This window comes from Macadamia integrifolia, unplaced genomic scaffold (genome assembly GCF_013358625.1).
Source record: "Macadamia integrifolia cultivar HAES 741 unplaced genomic scaffold, SCU_Mint_v3 scaffold86, whole genome shotgun sequence".
Taxonomy (NCBI): Eukaryota; Viridiplantae; Streptophyta; class Magnoliopsida; order Proteales; family Proteaceae; genus Macadamia; species Macadamia integrifolia.
In genome coordinates this window covers 541,499-562,792 of record NW_024870559.1, presented here as the reverse complement: position 1 = coordinate 562,792, position 21,294 = coordinate 541,499, and positions in this window count along the sequence as shown.

Below are 21,294 nucleotides of genomic sequence, written 5' to 3'. Positions count from 1 at the left end.
CTGTGAGAAGGTCACCTGTGTCTCCTTCAATTGCCTCTGGATTGTCTTCCTAAGGTAAGGTTGTCTGAATTAGAGAAGTGGGATCAGCATCTTGATTTTCTCTTAAAACATTCATGGAACCTGTTGATGAGGTTATTTTTGGAGAATCAGGTAGTGCAAGCACGTATTTCCAACTATATCCACCTATCTATTCTTCTCTCAGATTTTCAACTGAACCTTGGGAATAAGATTCGTATGAGGGTGGTGAGGGATATAAGGCGGGGTGATATGAAGGTGATGTGATATTAGAGATAGGGTATTGTGATGAAGATAGGGGTGATACGATGAGGAAGTTTCTCCTTGATAGTATGGTGAAGGTTGGTGATATGGTGGAGGTTGGCGGTAAGGCAAATGTTGATGGTGTGGTAAAGGTAGGTAGTATGGCAGAGGTTGAAGATATGGTATAGTAGATTCCCTTGTTGATGATGAAGGAGAGATATCAGATATCTAATCTTCTAGTTCTTCTTCTGAGGATTCTTCTCTTTTGGGAGTCTTCATGGCCTTAGTTCTTTGACTTATGGCTTTCCTGTAAGTGCAAGCATTCATGTGATTCTTTCAAACTTGGGGTATGATGAATTGAGTGGGATCACTGTCTATCTCTTCTTTGTCTAGGTTGTTCATATGATCATAGACCATGGGATGGGAAAACTAATTCTCTAACTGATACATGTAAACGACCCTTCGGAAGGAGTCGCACTCCTTTTGACAAGCATCTTTAATGAAACCACTGATGTGCCCTACTAAGTTCGGAGGAAGGGACAATCTTTGCACAAGAAAGAACTTCTTTCTCCACTCAACATACCTCTCCTCATGGTACTTCTTAGAATCTCTAATAAAATGAGTTGGATCAAAGAATCGAGGATCCCAGTTTTTTTAATCATCTATCGTTTCTAGCATGTTGACGGTTCCATGATCTGGGAGTGGATTGTTACTGATATTAGGAGATTGCTTGACCTTGACTTCAATAGTCCTATTGTCTACCAAATCCTAGATTACGTGTTGTAGACCCAAGCATCTTTCAGTGTTGTAGCCCTTCTGAGTGTAGTAAGCATAATATTCATGGTCCCTATACCAAGCTAGAGGAGGGTTGTTGATTACTCTTGGAGCCACCATCCCTAGTAATCCCTATTTCTTTAGCTTTTCATACACTACTGTCGTAGGTATTCCCAAATCAGTGAACTGTCTACTTGGACGAGAAGCCTTCTGAGCAGGGGCATCTACTTGTATCATAAATGGTTGTGAAGAGGTGACACGTGAGACTGAATGTTGGACCGCGCCTACCACATTGGTTTTGGGACCCTTTCCACATCCAACCATGGTATTCTTTCCTACATCTTGAGAGGATCCTTGATACTGAGCTTCCCTTAGAATTTTGTTTTCCATATGTGTACCGATGGCTTTCATGGCATCAAAAGTTTGCAGGTGTTGGTAATAGAGGACATCATAATAAGGCTTTGAAAAGTTCTCAATCAACATTTCTACTTCTTCTGCTTCTGAAGGCCGATCTGCCATCTTAGCGGCCTTATCCCTAAGCTTCATTAAGAAGGCGGTGAATCCTTCTCTAGGCTGCTACTGTCTCAACGTCTCAAGCTCCCGATGCTTCACATCCACTTGGTGTTGTATGAGTACTACTTAGTGAAGGTTTTCACCACTGTTACCCAATTTTGGGTTTGGGATGACTCCCACTGGGTGAGCAACATTAATGCTGGTCCTGATAGGGTTAACATGAAGGCTTGCCCCATCTGGTTGTCAGTAAGCTGCCATAATTTGGTGATGCTGAGAAAGACTTTGAGATGAGCCCTTGGGTCTCTTAACCCGTCAAATCTATCAGTTTTCCATTTGAATTTCTTGGGAATTCTTGCCCCGGAGAAGAAACTTATCTCATTGGATTCCACCACTTTACTTTTCGAACACTTTCCTATTTGGATTAGATTTTCTAACTTTTCCAATTGTTCCTTAATTCTTCTTTCTCTCTTTGTCTTTGGAGGTTCCATTCAGACGTGTGCCATAAACTCATTCTTCCTCATCTTTAATCACTACGCTGGGTGGAGGGACCCTGGAATAGGTTCCCCGTTGACCATTTGGACAGGTAGGTAAAACTCCTCTCTGACCGATTGGCCTGACTTGCTCTAGTTCTCCTGAGTCAACTTGGGAAGAAGTCCTTTGATGACCCATAGGTCCGTTCTAATCCAACTCTCTTGTAGCTTGTACTGGTTCAACCCTGAAAGGGTTTCGGAGCATGTGCAATATCTGAGCTAAACCACTCTTGACCTCGGCCATCTCTGTCTACAAGGTCTCTATGGGGGGTGGACCCATGCTTGCTCGGGTGATTTAGGGTTGTATGGATCTATGTGAACTGGGTTGTAATCACTTGGCAATAGACAATCTCGGAGAGATGATGGAGGGGATACTGGACTTAAGCGAGCCAACCGATTACCTGTCATGTCCAAATGGACTGTGAGGAATACTTGAGGTGTGGAATTGTGCCTGAACCAAAAGGGGTTTGTTTTAGGATTCTTATATTTCTAACCCTTTATTCATTCATCTACTCAATTATCAACCAATGATCCATCCAAAGTTAGTCCACTTAATGATAGGGAGTGGGTAGGTGTCGATGCCCTTTGTCCACTCAATGTCATAAGTGGGAGATTCACACAAATGGCTTGACTAGAGTATTCCTATTAAGACATTCTCCTCGATAAAGTCATGCTTTCCTTAATCTCACCCAACTAGGTGACCTTTCTCCTAGTTTCCTCAGGTCTTTTTAGATAATTTGACATTTTGCGAGACTTTGACGGGCATCACCTGGAGTCGTGCATACCAAATCATCCATCTTTCATTTCTAAGTAGAAAGGACACCTTTTATCTGAAACCCACTTAGGAGAGTATTTCTTTATGGCTAGAATGTATTATAGGAAGTTTCCTTTTCAAGGCCTCAAACAAATTCTATAGATCAGCTTGTGGCATTCCTAGCATTCTCCATCTATTTCTCACATGATACGAGTATATAGTGGATGCAATAGGACCGACAAGGTTTCCTAAACAGGATATATATATGCGAGGTACGTGCTCTTTTTGATATACCTAGCGGTACAAGATCAAGGGGGTGACTTCCTTGCCAATTACTTGTGACAATACATGAGGTTAAGCAACTAGCCATAGGGTGGTGGAACCGTGAGTGATTGTGTGCAAAAGTGTAATACGAAAATATCATTATTCGATCTCAGAATGTCATAAAATGCACGGACCTCTCCAAGGGTGCTGGCACAAATACGAACATCCTCGCCATTTAATAATACCCCACACCCTTGTATAGGAAGTGGCTACCATTTGCTCTCAGAGTACTCTCAATGACATGCACTGACCTCCCCGAGGGTGCGGGCATGATAGAGAGTCCCTCGCCAAATGATTTCACTTTAAGCATGATGCATGATACGATTAGCGAGTACAATTACAAATATGGGGTTAGCCAAACATGTTTTCAAATAGATGTGGTGGAAACTGTTCTTGCATTTAATGGTAACATCTAGTATCGAAAGCTTGACATGTCCCCAAAAAAGTCACCACTGTGAGGGTAGCGGTCGGAAAAAGGACCTTTTGGTGGTCTTGGCCCTCTCTCCTCTCTTTTCTCCTCCTCAGCGAGGGGTGGTGTCGTGTGTTCTTACCTGCGGGGCCCACACCACTTTATCGCCGCTTGGGGATATGTGGAGGCCTATTTCGCAGGAGTATAAAGGTCGTCATTGGGACAAGGAGTTGATGATGGTCCAATATAGGGGGTTGGGATCATACAAAAGGGTTTGGAGTCACCACCTAGGATTATGGGCTTAGGACCCGAGGGTGGGCCCGATTCCTGAAAAAAGGGCCCGAAAGTTGGTCTGGTCCAGAGATTTAGGGAACGTGTTAGGTTATAGAAGGGAAGGTGATAGGCACCCAATCTACCTAGTTCAACCGGTCTTCCTATTAGATGCTTAAGAACGAACATTTTCCATAATTATTCCTATTCCACATGCATGGCTAATTTATCACATATATATACATTAACTGAATTTAAATGATTATGTACACTAAAGCAAGGTGAATATAAAGTCTACATTATGCTAATTGGGGTAAGAAAATATACCTGAGCATGACCCCTGTTTCGGGTAACTGGTTTGCGGATTCTCCTGGCTTAGGGGAAGATGGTCTTGACCTCCAACTTCCTTTCTCGAGAGATGCTGACTATGGTAATATTTAGACAGAGTATCAAGTAGGAGTGGTTACTTTCGGATTTTGTCTGATGTGTCAATTTGGTAGAGTTTACGCTAGGGATGAACTACTTTCGAATTTTGACTAAGGTGGCACTCCGACAGAGCTTTCGCAAGGAATAGGCTATGGGAGGGTTAGGCAGAGGTGGCACTCTGGCAGAGCTTCTGCTAGATAGGCAGACTCTAAGGATTGAGGAGCTTCAAAGGCCCGAAGAACACTTCGAAGATCCAAAGAATATAAAGATCTTTAGACTTGACGAACCTCAAAAGGGTGTGGGTGACTAAGGGGAAACTTTTACTACACAAAATCTCACTCAAAAAAGGAAAATGATTGAAGAACTTCGAAGGCCCAAAGAACACTTTGGATCTTATGAAGATCTCTTCGAAGACTTGAAGATCCTCAAGGGGGAAGGGGAGGAGAGAGGGTAAGGCTTCTCTACAAGAGATGCTCCTAGGAGGCTTGAGTGTGAAAAACCAAAGGAAGGGGGGGGTATTTATAGATTTTTTGAACCAATGGGGAGGAAAGTGGAATTTCTTTGGCCAATGGGGTTAAAAGGTGGTTTTTCTAAACCAATGGGGTGAAAACATAAATTTTTGGACCAATGGGGTGAAAGGTAAATTTCTTTGGCTAATAGGGAAAAAGTAAATTTTTTGGGCCAATAAGGTTAAAAGATGCCTTTTTGGGCCAATAGGAGTTTACGGTGTAGGGTACACTAGCAGGATAGTGTAGAACACACAAGTGGGTGAAGAGATTTTCTCTTCACCAATCTGATCATTGGAACACATATTCTGGCCATTGACGGTAGCACACGAGGCTGGGTGGGGGTGCACGAGGTATGTATGGGTGCACGGGGCAGGCAAGGGTGCACGCGAGCAAGCAAGGGCAGCGTGGCAGATGGGGCACGAGTGAGGCAGGGTGTACGGGGCAGTTAAGGAGCACACGACGCAGGCAGGGAGTGTGCAGGGCACTAGCGTGGGCACGGGAGGCTGGCAGGGGCATGGGTGGCTGGCAGGGCCGTATAGTGCTGGCAGGGGCACGCGGCACTGGCGGGGTCGTAAGGCTCTGGCAAGGGCATGGGAGACTGGCAGGGGTGTGTGGCACTGGCAAGGGTGCACAGTATTGGCAGGGTGTGTGCCAGGCAGGCTATGGGCACACGAGGGCAGGCGGAGTACGTGTAAGGTAGGCCATGGGTGCGTGGGATAGGCAAGGTGCATACGAGGCAGGTTATGGGCGTGAGGTAGGCGGGGTGCATGCAAGGCAGGCCATGGGACAGCAGGGTAGGCATGAAGCATGCAAGGCAAGCCATGGGCAAGCGAGGCGGGTGGGATGCTTACAAGGTTGGCTATGTGTGTGCGGGGCAAGTGGGGTGCGTGCGATACAGACAAGGATGTGCGCGACTAGGTGTTTTAAGATGTAATTTTCCAGGAGTGATTACGGGAGATCCAACGGTCTGATCTTGACGTACCATATATCGTTAGAATCGTAAATCCTAGTACTATGCATCCGTATGGTCACCTAGGGCCGAATTCCTTCATATATGAAACGTCATAAATGGAGCCTTCTTTTCTCTCGTATGGGGTTTTCAGGATTTTAGGTGAGCATGGAATTTTTCTAGGTTGGATGACCTCAATCAATTATCATCTTTGTCGATCGGAAGCAAGAAGTTGCATCCAAGATCTGTAACTCATCATAGATGGAGGAGGGTGATGTGCTTGAAAGTGGAGGGTGTGTACTATTGTGGGTTGATGTGTAATCCTAACCGAGGGCATGGAAGGTGTGCTACTTGTGGAACCCATTCCACTTTCAAGAGTATCACTCCTTCTCTTTTTAGCAAATCTACCCAAATTAAATTTTACCAGGGCATCAGCTTGAGTGTGCTCAGGAACTTGGGTGCAAATTTGAACATCATGTCCAGGTTGACAAGCCAAATAATCCTTCACTCGTGAAACACTCCTAAAGTAATTAAGTCCATAATAATTACATGTGAAATGGCCCAAACCACGTTCCTCTACATGTTCCCAAAATTTATCCTTAGGTCTCACCATTTTGTTTAGGCTCAGGTAGCTCAACTTTAAAATACCTACATATTATAATCAAACATCTATTCCAATCTCAACAAATAGAATAACTAATGTATTATGAATCAATTTACAATAAAACTAACCTAAACCAAACCAAAGCACTCTTCCATATTGCCAAAAATAAAAAAAATAAATTATGTATTTCAAAAGCATGCCCAGGTTGGATTGTTTTACCTATATGATTTGGGAGGGAATTTTCTATTATATGTTTCTTGAAACTATATTTGACTTTGTGGAATTTATGCTTAAGGATTCTTAACTATCTAATAAGAGTTTAGGAAAATAAAGAAAATCCTTTTAAGACTAGTAAAAAAAAAAAAAAATAAATAGATTTCTCTGGAGCAACCTTGTTTCATTCATTTCATCAATCAACCAATTAATACTACAGGAACTATGAAGTTCTTTGGAGCTGTGTTAGAAGGATAGTACATAGGTTGGTGGTACATGAAAAGAAAATGAATGAATGGATCATCATGTATCACAATGGAAAGACAGGCCATTTTGCAACCTTTTATTCAAGTCTTGGGACTAGGAAAAGCAATACATCATCCATTTGGGCCTCCTAAAGTTCTTCTATGTGCTATCTACCAATATGATTATAGGATCTGCAACTAGAAGATTTAGTAAAGCTTCACCTCTACAGAGTGTTTCAGTCCTTAAAAAGCACCACTATGTCATTGGTAGTGCATTACTGCATTTGATGATTTCTGAGATCATAAAAATACCTAATTTAAGAAGCAATAAAAACATCTATTTCATTTTCCCAGTTTTTTTTTTCATTTAAAAACTTCCCTACAATTTTATTTAGTACATATCCTAGTATCCTACAAATAATGAAAAAGAACCAGATAGACCAGGGTCATTTTCCCCTCATCTAAAGGGTTTGATATCAACAGTCACAAGGGAGTAAACAGAATGAATGGAAGGTAAATAAAAAACCAGGAAAAATGATTACTGTGTTAACAAAGGGATGACTCAACTTCTAATCGTATCCAAAAATGTAGTCCATGTGGGACGACTCAACTCCTAATCATATCCAAAACCGAAAAAGAAAGGATTTTGAGATGAAGAGAGAAAACCAAGAAGAAGAAGAATAAAAAAAAAAATTCAGATGGCGACAGCTATTCTAAAATCTGAATCTGATTTCTAACCTTTTTTCTGCTGCGTCGCTGTCGATAGCTACTTCGACCTACTACTATCTAAATTGTAGAGTCCACACTCCGCTGTCGACTACTACTTCGACCTGTTACTGCTACTGTCTGATTTCTAACCTGCTACTGCTACTTTGACCTACTCACTGCTACTTTGACATGCTACTTCACTGTGCACTGCTTCTTCTCACGGATGTAGGAGGGAGGAGTGGAGGACCAGAGGAGTGGGTAGGGGGGATTGGGGAAAAACAATTCACTAAGCTCTGAATCTTTGATTTCCTAGATGGACTGATGAAGAAGAAGGGTTAGGAGGATTGGGGAAAAAATTGGAAATTGTCCAAACTCCAAAACCCTATCGAATGGGTTTTGTTTTGTTCTTGTTTTTTTTTTTTCTAATAAGTATGGTAAAATTCCTATTTTACCCTTAAAATACGTATACACGTTTTAAATGGTTTTTTCGGCCATTTTCATTTTTTCCCGCATTGTATAGGAGCATACGGTAAAACAAGTTTTAAACGATTACAAACCAAAATTGCGTTTTGGCTAACAGTGGTTGTGACAAGATATCCTAGTCCCGAGAAGCTGATTTTTGTCCTGGTAATCGCCACTTAGAAACTAAGGCCATACTTTTACGCCCACTCAATTAAGGTATTAACTGATTGACCACTTAAAGGGATCCTATATAAGCCAAGCATTTTAGGAAGGCTCATCAGCTGGTTGGTCAAGCTGTGTGAGTATGATGTAGATTATCGTCCAAGGACAGCCATCAAAGGCCATGCACTAGTAGACTTCATAGTGTAGTGCACTCTAACTGATGAAGAGAATGAAGAAAGTATCTGAGCCCCTCAATCATGGACGTTATATGTAGATGGCTTGAGCAGTGGAATAACAAGCGATGCAGGGCTAATCTTGACAAGTCCTAAAGGACTCAAAATTCAGTACATGTTGTGCTTCACTGTCGCTGCCCTCAACAAAGAGGGGTAATATGAGGCTTTAATAGCAGGACTTCAGGTAGCCCGAGTGGTGCAAGGCACTGACTTATAAGTCCATAGTGACTTACAACTTATTATGGATCAAGTGAATGGACAGTACAATGGAAGGGAAGAGAGGATTATTAGCTATGTAAGGAAGGTAAGAAGCTTAATCGCCCAATTCCCATCAACTAAAGACAGGAAAGTATGGATGTGCGTAGACTTCGAGATCTCAACAAGGTTAGCCTGAAAGATGACTTCCCGCTGCCTCACATTGATGTACTTGGTGACAACATGGCAGAACTTGCTTTGCTACCATTCATGGATGGCTTCTCAGGATATAACCAAGTAAGCATACACCCCGAAGACAGGGAGAAGACAACTTTCAGCCCTCCATAGGGAACATATTGTTACAAGGTGATGCCATTTGGGCTGAAAAATATCGGAGCAACCTACTAAAGAGCAGCCATAGCTATTCTTCATGATATGATGCACAAGGAAGTGGAAGTCTATGTGGATAACATGATAGTAAATTCGATAGATTAACAGGGACACATCCTTGCTCTAAGGAAGTTCTTTGAAAGGATAAGGAAGTATTAATTGAGGCTAAATCCCCAGAAATGTGTATTTGGTACGATAGCCAAAAAGCTATTGGGTTTCCTAGTGAGCGAGAGAGGCATTAAGGTAGACCCCATTAAAATTAAGGTGATCAAAGAAATGCTTAGACCTTGGATAGAGAAGGAGATACGGGGATTCCTTAGCCACATCCAGTACATCAACCGCTTTATAGCTCATTAACCACTATTTGTGAGTTGATCATCAAATTGCTAAAAAAGGATCAACATAGAGTGGAATACCCAATGTCAGTAGAAATTTGATAAAATAAAGGGGTATTTGGCATATCCACCTGTGCTGGTACCACCATTTGTTGGAGAGCCTCTTTTTCTATACTTATCAGTTAGAGAAAATTCCATGGGTTCTTCATTAGCTCAAAAAGAAAAAGGAAAAGGAATGGAACAAGCCATCTACTATTTGAATAAGAAGTTTTTGGAAAACGAGACCTAATACACATCTCTCAAGAAGACATGTGCAACTTAGGTGTGCGCAACAAGGAGACAGAGGCATTACATGGTAGCATACCTAGTCCAACTAATCTCAAGGATGGATCCAATCAAGTGTCACTTTGAGAAACCAACTTTGACAGGGGAGGATGGCTCGATGGTTGTTATTACTATCTGAGTTTGATATCACCTACATCACCCAAAAGTCCATCAAGGGACAGGTAATAGCACATCATTTGTCCACCCATCCCATAGAGGATGGAAGAATACTAGATGATGCCTTTCTAGATGAAGAGATAGTAGCAACAAAAGACAAAGAAGTCACTAGTGAATAGCAGCTGTACTTTGATGCAGAATCTAATAAAAAGGGATGCGACACGGGAATACTCTTACTAACTCCTAACATATTGTATTTACCGTCATCTTTTCACCTTGATTTCCCCTATGTCAACAATATTGTTGAATATGAAGCATGTGAAAATTGGACTAGAGATAACATTGACTATTGTGGTGAAGAAGCTTATGGTATATGATGACTCGATTATTGTCATTTTCCAAACCCAAGGAAAATGGAAGACTATGAAGGGGATGGGAGCCGCTCCCGTGACCACTGCGCCATCTCAAGGACATGTGGGGGGCCTATTTCATGCGCCTATCAACCCTGGGTATCTTCTAAGAATAAAAATAAATATTTGGAGTCGTCACCTAGGGTTAGGGCCTAGGACTAGGGATGTGGGTCCGATCCATTAGGATGGACCCGAGATTGACTCGATCTGGTCTAGAGATTAGGGTAAGTGCAAGATTATGAAGTTGGGGAGGTGTTAGGCACCCACTTTAGGCAGTTAAGCTGGTCTTCCTATAAGATGCTGGTCTTTGAATATTCCCCTTTCTATGTCCTAACCCACATGCATGACTAGATATTAATTTACAATATTATACACATTATTTTAATGAAGAATCTACATTATGGCTACTATGTTAGGAAATGTACTAACATTGACCCCTGTTCCGGGTCAAGAGGGGATGGACCCCAGCTAATACTTCAGTAGCTCTGGTGAGGATCCCTGGCTCAGATGGGATTGACCTCAGCTGCTTGCTCCTCTCCTTTGGGGAATCTAGGCCTTCAGTAGCTATCCAAGCTCTGGTGTGCTCCTCAAGGTGAGAGCGACAAGGTGAGTTTCTTCTCTGGGGTAAGAATTCCCGAGAAGTTCAAATGGTAGACCAACAAATTTGATGGGTCAGGAGACCCTAGGCTCATCTCAAAGTCTTCCTCAGCATCGCCAAGTCATGGTTGCTTGTTGAAAACCAGATGGGACAAGCTTTCATGTTAACCCTATCAGGGCCAGCACTGAGGTGGCTCACACAGTTGGTGTCTGCCCAAACTTAGAATTGGACAATAGTGGTGAAAGCCTTCACCAAACAATACTGATACAATATTGAAGTGGATATGAGGCATTGGGAGCTTGAAACATTGAGTTAATAGCCCAAAGAAGGATTCACTGCCTTCCTAATGAGGTTTAGAGACAAGACCGCAAAGATGATAGACTGACCTTCTGAAGCAAAGCAAGTAGAAATGTTGATTAAAAACTTGTTTAAGCCTTATTATAATGTTCTCTACTACCAACATCTGTAGACTTTTGCTGCCTTGATAGCCACCTGCACACGTGTGGAAAATAGAATTCTAAGGGAGGATCAGTATCAAGGATCCTCCCAAGATGTAGGAAAGACTACCAGAGTTGGATGGGGAAAGGGTCCTGAAACCAATATGGTAGGCGTGGTCCAATAGTTAGTATCACTCATCACCTCTTCACAACCTTTTGTGATACAAACAGATGCTCCTATTTAGAAGGCTCCTCGCCCAAGGAGATAGTTCACTGATTTGGGAATGTCTGTGACCACAGTCTATGAGAAGCTAAAGAAATAAGGATTGCTAGGGACAGTGGCTCCAAGGGTAATCAGCAACCCTCCCCTAGCTTGGTATAAGGACCATAAATATTGTGCTTACCACACTCAGAAGGGGAACAGCACTAAAAGATGATTAGATCTTCAATATGCAATCCAGGATTTGGTAGACAATGGGACTATTGTAGTCAACGTTAAGCAACCTCCCAATGTCAATACCAATCAATTCCCAGATCATAGAACCATCAATATGCTATAAATAACAGATGAATGGCAAGATTAGGATCCTCGATTCTTTGATCCAACTCTTCTTATTAGAGACTCCAAGAAGTTCCATACCAGGAGGCACAATGAGTGGAAAGAGAAGTTATTGTATGTGCAAAACTTGCCCCTTCCTTCGGAAATTATAGGGCATATCATCAACTTTGTTAAGGAGCCTTGTTGTCTCCTTTCGAAGGGCCATCTACATGTACTGTGCAGATAGTCACTTTTTTTGTCCTATGTTCTATGATTTTGGAGTTCCTCACTATAGTGATGTGAACAACCTAGATGAAGAAGCAACAGAGAATGATCCCACTTAACTCATTACACCTAGAGCTTGAAAGAATCACATGAATGCCCATGCCTACAGGAAACTCATGAGTCAAAGGGCCAAGGTCATGAATGCTCCTAAAAGAGAAGAGTCATCAGAAGATCAGATATCTGCTATCCCTCCTTCATCATCAGTAAGAGAATCCACCGTACCATACTACCAACCTATACCATACCATCAGACTCTACCATACCATCAACCTCCACCATACCGTCATCCTTCACCTCACCATCAAGGACAAGAAACCTCATCATCATCCTACCATCCCCCTATCTTCATCACAATACCCTAGCTCCTCCATCACATCAACCCTCATATATCACCCTGCCTCATATCCCTCATCACCTTCATACCAATCCCATTCTCAAGGTTTGGTGGATAACCCAAAAGAAGGATGGATGGGTGGACACAGTTGGAAAGATATGCTTGCATTACCAGATTCCCCAAAGATAACCTCATCAATAGGTTTGATGAATGTTTTAGGAGAAAGTCAAGATGTTGATCCCACTTCTCTAATTCAGACAACCATACCTCAGGAGGACAATCTAGAGACAATTGAAGAAGTCACAGATGACCTCCTCAGAGTAGTAACAGCATTAGCAATAAGGGAACAAATCAAAGAACATACCTCCCTAATCCATATAGGGAGTGACACAAAAGATGATTGGTCTGATGATAATAACGATGAGGATGAGAGTGAGGATATGGATGATGATGATGAGAACCAGAACTAGAATGACAGTGATTACCAGGGACCTTGGAATAATAATAAAGATGATGAATCCAGGTATTATTCACCCAGAGATCTTGGAGGATATTCTGTGTATACGATTAGAGAAGATGACACGATGATTGACCCCACAGATGCTATCCAATCAGCACTCACGATCCACATGGAAGCGAAGAAGTCGGCATCAGATTCAGAAGATAGTGAAGGATATGAGATCATTATTGAAGGCAAAGTAAACCCTATAATAAAGCACATGAGTAATGTCTATGGGCGCTTGGTTGAGATAAAACTCGAGGTTGATGAAATTGACCAAATGCTAGGTGAAGTGGCCATCAGTGAACACTACTATACCAAACAAATGAGAAACCATGAAAAAGCAGGGGGACATAGAACACTTGCAGAAATGGTAGATACAAGGGTTAAACGCCTTTCCAATGCAATCAATAAATTTCCAGCTAGGGCTCTTGATATTTTTGGAGGACCTCAACTTCCCACCCCAAGTAGAGAAGGAGAATCTGAAGACGAAGATGATCCTATGGTAGGGATAACTACCATAATAGACAGTGATGATGAGGATCGCTATCCCATAGAGATTATTGTGAAGAAACCTATCAGTGTAATGGAGACTCGAAGCAAAAGAGATTACAAAGGAAAGGCTCTAGCAGTAGTACAATCAAGTACCATTGAGGATGAAACAAGTGGCTTGAAGAAAGAACAAGAGAATCCAATTTTGGCTCAGCTCAAGAAGGCCTAGGCTAATATCTCAATTTGGGGATTATTGATGGACTCCCCTTCACACCATGAAGCAGTCTTAAAATCCCTCACTAATGTGTAAGTGCCAATTGAGATAGATCTAACACATCTCGCACAAATAGTAGGGGCAACATATGCGGTGCAACCATTGATGTTCTCAGAATCTGAACTCTCCAAAGGAGCCTAGCACAATAGGGCTTTGTGTATCATAGTAGAATTCCTTGACAAGTTCATTCCCCAGGTCCACATTGACAATGGATCTTCTTTGAATGTTTTACTCTTGAGGTCGGACAAAAGTATTGGTGTTAATATGGAAGAAATGAGGCAATAAATAAGATTATATGGGCATATGACAACACCAAAAGGGAAATCCTTGGAATCCTCGCCATCGCCATAGTGATTGGCTCGGTGAAGTTTGGTATTGATTTCCAGGTCATTGACATACCAACCTCTTTTAACATGCTCTTGGGAAGGCCATGGTTACATCATGCAAAGGTGGTGTCACCAATCTCCATCAAAAGATGAAATTCATTCATGAAGCGAAAGTGATTATAGTAGCTGGGGACCCTGACGTGGTGAACACTTTAGCCAACATTGAAAAGGGAGAAGAACAAGACCATGAAGTCTGACTTAGTAGTTTTGAAATAGAAGTAACTTGCGTGGCCCTCACCAAGGAAGCACCAAAAGAAAAAACCTCAACTAACTATGAAGTAGTTTTGAGCCCACCAGTGAGTTAAACGATGAAAAATATGAAATACTTCCCCAGAATGAGACTAGGAAAGTATCATCAGGGTGTTTCAAAGCTACCTACATTGGTGGTAAGCAAAGGAAGAAGGGGTCTAGGGTACACTCCTCAAACCCCCGGACCATGAACCAATAATGTCAGCAAGGGGTAGAAGATACTAAGAATGACCAGGAAAATATCTGCCTCTTACTGTCCCACACTCAATAGGTATTTCATAAGGGAAGGAGAAGATTTTACCTTCTGTGGGAATTTGAGCCGTGGTTTGATGAAACTACCGCAAAGATGCAACCAGGATTTGAAGTGTTCTTTCAAGATGAGTTCAACTAGGCAACTCATGAGGTAGAAGAACAACAAACCAAGGAAAGTGATCAGGATAGCTACATCACTGGGATAGCGGAAATTGCATTGATTGAGAACGGGTCTTCCTCTAGCAACCTTACAACATTGATCCAGTCAAAGGAAGCACCAAGCCCCCAGGTCCTCCTGAAGAGAGAATGGGAAAAGAAGATAAGACTCGTCTGGAGTTTACATCTTCCCACTAATTTGAAAAGCCACATCTGTTCATTTTTGTAAGAACCATGAGCTCAAGATCTACATGAGCTCAAGCCTAGACCCTTCAGAGGATGTATGCAAAGAAAAGAAGAGCACAAAGAATGATGGTCTGCATGTACTACACCCAGATCAACTGCAACGAAAAGGTCTGTGATGGTGGTCAAAGATGTGACCGAGGAACAGGGATAGCCTCCATCAATAGGCTTAAAAAATTTGACTTCATAGAAAGAGGATTGAGTAGTCTCCATTGCTTCTCACCCCTCAAAAAATGAACACATGAGGTTGATTAGCTCGTATTTGTGAAGAAGCAGGCATCTATCAAAGAGAACAATGTCAGCACCTCTGAAGAAATAGCAGTGACCTTCCTGGAAGAAGAAAAAGGCCCTTTGCCACATCTGCTCATCCATCAATCCGTTGACCCACTCTTGAATTAGACAAGCATTGGAGAGAACTTCAAGTTCACTTATGCTACTGAGTCAACCAGCCTAAATACCACTGACGAAAGCATCATGTCAGTCGTAGAGTCTGTAGTCGAGTTTGTTGTCAAGTCTTCTGTTTATGATTACTGGTCTGTCTTCCCTTGTAAGGAAAGTCCAGAGTCCATGTATGTCGAATCTGTTACTCCTTTCATGAATGAAATTTCTAATTTCGAGTATGACTTGCCTCCTTTTTCATGATGATGATCTTAATAAATATCATAATCTAATAAAACAATGCAAACCAAAGAAATCCCAACCCATCCGTGAGGATACCTAGGTTATTACTTTAGGAACCGACCAATGCCTTCGAGAGGTAAAAATTGGTACTACCCTGGACGATGAAGAAGGAGAGCAGATGATCAGTCTTCTGAAGGAATTCACTAAAGTATTCGCTTAGTCGTATTAGGATAGGCTTGGGATAGACCCCAGTATTGTGCAACATTGATTGTCAACCTACCTTGGGGCAAAGCCAGTCAAACAGAAGATTAGAAGAATGCATCTAGCATGGAGTGAAAGATTAGAGAAGAAGTCATGAAACAGTGGAATGCAGGTTTTATACAAGTGATAAAATACCCCCAATGGTTGGCCAACATAGTACCAGTGCCAAAGGTATGAATGTGTGTAGATTTCTGAGATTTTAACAAGGTGAGCCCTAAGGATGACTTCCCACTACAGCACATTGATGCATTAGTTGACAACACAGTAGGGCATGCCTTGCTATCATTTATGGATGGGTTCGCAGTTAGAATCAAGTGAGCATGCACCCAGAGGATCATGAAAAGATAGCCTTCACCACTCCATGGGGAACCTATTCTATAAGGTGATGCCCTTTGGACTGAAGAATGCTAGAGCAACTTATCAAAGAGCAACTATAGCTATATTACATGACATGATGAATAAAGACGTGGAAGTCTATGTGGATGAAATGATAATAAAGTCAAGGGATCGGCAAGGGAATATTCCCACACTAAGATGATTCTTTGAAAGAATAAAAAAGTATCAACTAAAGTTGAATCCTCAAAAGTCTGTATTCGGGGCAATGGTAGGAAAATTGTTGGGTCTTGGTGAGTGAAAGGGGCATTGAAGTTGACCCTATCAAGATCAAAGCAATCTAAGAAATGCCCACACCTCGTATAGAGAAGCAGATAGGAGGATTTCTAGGTCACATTCAGTATATCAGGAGACTCATAGCTCAACTAACTATGATCTGCCAACCAATCTTCAAGGTGCTGAAGAAAGATTAGCCCACAGAATGGAATGACTAATGCCAACAAGCTTTCGATAAGATAAAGAGATATCACATGAACCCACCAGTATTGACACCACCGGTGGAAGGAGAACCATTTCCGTTGTACTTATCAGTGGGAGAATATTCCATGGGCTCATTGCTAGTGTTAAAGAAAACAAAGAAGGGGTAGAGAATGCCATATACTACCTCAGCAAGTAGTTCTTAAAATATGAGACCTCGGTACACATCTTTGGAAATAACTTGTGCTGCACTGATTTGGGTAACAAAAAGGCTGTGACACTACGTGATAGCTTATCCAGTATGTTTGATCTCAAGGATGGATCCAATCAAGTACTTCTTTGAGAAACCAGCGCTAATAGGAAGGATGGCTCGATGACTACTATTGTTATTAGAATTTGACATCACCTATGTTGCTCAGAAGTCTATCAAGGGGCAAGCTATAGCCGATCATTTGGCTGCCCACCCCACAAAATATGGAAGAACCCTGGATGATGACTTCCCAGATGAAGAGATCACAACAATAGAAGAAGAAGACATAGCTAATGAATGACAGTTGTTCTTTGATGGAGTAGCTAATCAGAAGGGGTGTGGTGCGGGAATATTGCTTGTCACTTTTGATTGTCTTTACTTACCTTCATCATTCTGCCTTGATTTTCTCTATACCAATAATATTTCCTACTATGAAGCTTCTGCATTGGGGCTCGAAACCACTCTGACCACTGGGGTAAAAAGATCAAAGTGTATAGTGATTCATCCATTGTTCATCTGTCAGACACAAGGAAAGTGGAAGACCAGAGATCAGAAATAGAAGCCGTATCAAGATCATCTGGAAAACGTGATTGGACACTTTGAGAAGATCTCATTCGAATACTTCCAGAGGGATAGCAACCGGTTTGCTGATACCCTTGCAACCTAGGCCTCTATGGTAGAATGCAACCCTATGGCTAGGGTCCGACCATTCTTAGTGGAAGAAAGAATCAAGCCCATTTACTAGAATATGGTAAACTCTCTCACCATAGTTGGTCGGTTTTAGTTTGCTCACATAGTGGACTTCATCAAGGAAAGGAAATACCCGATTGAAGCAACAAAAAGAGGAAAGAAATTTCAAAAGAGATATGCCACCCAATTTATCCTTTAGGGGGACTTGTTATACAAGAGGTCCTATGATGGAATACAGTTGTTCTGCATGGATGAAGAGCAAGATGCAACAATCATCGCAGAAATTCATCAAGGCCTTTGTAGATCCCATATGAATCCCAAGATGCTAGCCAAGAAGATTCTCAGACTAGGATATTATTGGACCACAATGGAAGCAAACTATGTGAGCTTCATCAAGAAATGCCACAAATATCAAATATTTTCCAATATCATACACATCCCACCAACAGAATTGCACTCACTCAGTTCTCTTTGGCCATTCTCTACTTGAGGCATTGATATCATAGGAAAGGTCAACCCTAAAGCATCCAATGGTCATGAGTTCATCTTGGTAGCCATTGATTATTTCACCAAGTGGGTAGAAGCTCAGTTATAAGCAGCCTTTATATCTGCTAAAGTGGCAAAATTCATCCAAGAAAACATCATTTGTCAATATGGAGTGCCTCAATAGCTGATATCGGATCAAGGATCCCATTTCTAGGGCAAAACTGACAAAATCTGCCTAAAGTTCGGTATCAAAAGGCACCATTCTACCACTTACAGGTTGTAGACCAATGGAACAATAGAAGCAGCTAATAAGAACATCAAGGTCATCCTATAGAAAATGGCTGAAACACAAAAGGATTAGGCAAATTAGTTACCACTTGCTTTATGGGCTTATTAGACTTCTGTATGATCCTCGACAGGGGCAACTCCTTTTTCTTTGGTATATGGGGTTGAGACAGTTCTACCCATGAAAATCCTAGTACCATCCCTAAGGGTGCTTCTGGATAGTTAGTTACCTAAAGGAGAATAGGTAAAAGCCAGACACAACGAGCTCAAATTCTTCGATGAAAGACGTATGAAGGCCATAGATAATCTGAAGAAATATCAACTAAGAATAGAAAGGGCCTTCAGCAAGAATGTGAAGCTCCATCACATAGAAGAGGGTGAGCTTGTTCTTTGAGAACAAAGAGTCCCAATTTCTTACCCAAAAGGAAAATTCAAGCACAACTGGAGTGGCCCATTCACTGTCAAAGAGATTCTACTAGACAAGGCTGTAAAACTCATAGACCACAATGGTGAAGAAATACCCGGATCGGTCAACATGGATCAACTCAAGAAATATTATGTCTGAAAGGGTGAATATCCTGAACTATGCTAGACCTAATTCCTCTTAAATTGATACGTAGGCAACTTGACATGTGTAAGTGCGGTCTCAAAAATCTTAAGGTAATAAATTAGTTCCTAAATTAATAATCAAGGTATCTTAAAGATCATCATAGCTTGTGTCCCCTAAGAATCGTCATTTCGCATGCAAGGCCATTAGGTATCTGTCATTCACCTATGGTCCTCCAAATTCTTACCCAGAATTTCACCCCTCAAAAGTTGCCACCTGGCACCAATATATCAAGGCCAGTTCATTCCCCATCCTTGATTAGTTAAAAAAAAATAACAAAAAAAAAGAGCTTGATGCAACAGTGGTAAAGGTTTGGTTATGTCAATAAACTAATGAGTGATACTTTGAAAAATCATCACATCTCTTCTTTGCTTGTGATGGTTTTAGGAAAATTCATAGACTCTTTAGATGAGACATTGAGGAAATGGACCTTGGACAAACATAATGACACTGGGACTGCTGGAATCTATGAGTATGTCAATGCTCAGTCGAATCGAGTCTATAGAGCTACATCACAATCTATTTCGATAGGTGCCTCAGTTCTAGGATACTGATCTTCATTTATTTTGGTTTGGGTTGGTTGAGATTTGCCCAACTCTCGAAGAATTTTGAGTTTTTATGCTATCTCCACCTAAGGGCAAATTGATTCAACCATCATTAAAGAAAGACAACTCAGCGGGAATTCAGGACTTCTTTGGATGGGAAAAAGAGGAAATGATGTAGTTCACTAGATATGGCAATAGCAACATTTTGAAGGTGGCCAAGATCTTCATTCGGTATCTATCACTAGGAGGAATCTATTAGCAAAGATCACAGGATGCTTATCTACTTTGCATGATAGCTCGCTATGTTCTCCAGACTCCTAGGTGTGGAGCACCACTTGTTCTGATAGAAGTGTAAAGCAATTGAAGGAAGGACATGATATCATACCTACGGTCCTTGTAGAGACCCTAAAGGGATTTGATGACATGAGTCATAGGCATAGATTTGGACTTGATCATTATCAGGGAAGTCTTACTATTCTCCAACTTTTGCTACTTGAGAAACTGAAGTTAGCTAGGCCATTAAATGAATGTCATCTCAGAGCTCTTCGCTACCAAGATAAGAGAGGAGTCCCAGAATTGAAGCTCATCCTTGATTGGGAGAAGTACCTACAAGGAAGAATTACACGGGATATTGTATGGAGATGCCCAGGGAGGCCATAAGAGGATTTTCTAATGAAGACCCCTGGATGCAACTATGTCAGGTTGATGGGATTGACTCATACGTCCTTTTACTATCCCACTTACGTCAGTGGACAGTATGGACTGGAAGCAGAGGATCCAGAGGAATCGATGAACTTATACCCACCCTAAGAACTATCTCCCCACATTGTTACCTACCTATCCTGTCTGTGGTAGGGAAGTTGTTTCCATTCTATCTAATTCACTTGGTAGTAAAGTGAGGTGATATTCGGATTTTTGTGTCATTTTGATTATTCTAATGAAGACTTGAGTTGGGGAATTAATCGTGCCTAAAAATTCAAAATCATAAATAAAAGAGATTTTCTTTATGCTAAAGATAGATTCCCATTCATAAAATGCCAAGTCTGGCAATACAAAGAAGGAAAAAAAAAGAAAAAAAAATTATGAATAAACATGGGGAGGGAAAAAGAAAAAAGATATACATATGGTTGTGTCTGCAGGAACTACATGAACAGATCCCTAAGAGTCAAAATCTTCATCTGAGTCATACACGGGGTCATCCTTATGGAACATTGAGGAGCTAGTAGGTGCCAATCCCGAGTTTGCCATCCTCTAAGTAAGATCCTGAATCTGCATGCCACATCGAGCAAGCTCTTGTTGCTGAGAGCTGATTTGTCTCCTTAAGGCAGCATTATCCCCTTCTTGGGAAATATAGAGAATGATTAAAATAAGAACAAATAAAGAAGAAGGACAAGGTTAGAGAAGGGATGATACCTTATCAAGCACCACCTCACATAAACTCTGGTGCATTCTCCTAATCGGCATAGGCCTCTGGACGCACCTAATGAAGACTATGTCAGCCAAAAGAAGTTAAAGGACATTCAAATGAGAAGTGGTTGGATACTCACATAGTCATATGGAATGGGCAGCCCAAGAGAAGCATCTCTATCCAGTCTACATTCCAGAAGCTGAGGGATATCGGGATGGGTTGCATTAGGATAAGACCAGCCAGAGAAACCATGAAAGGGAATAGTGGCCATGTTGTGAGAACCACCTATAGTAATGGAAGGCCTGGCATAGGAAGAACCAGTAGCGTACGATTGTGGCCGAATAGAAGAAGGGGCCGTATGCTGTGTCCTCTGCTAAAAGAACATCAATAAAAAAAAGAGGATTTGAAGTATAAAAAGGATATTCAAGAAGGGAAACATACCACTGGGCCTCTGGGACCAAAAGGAGTATAGAC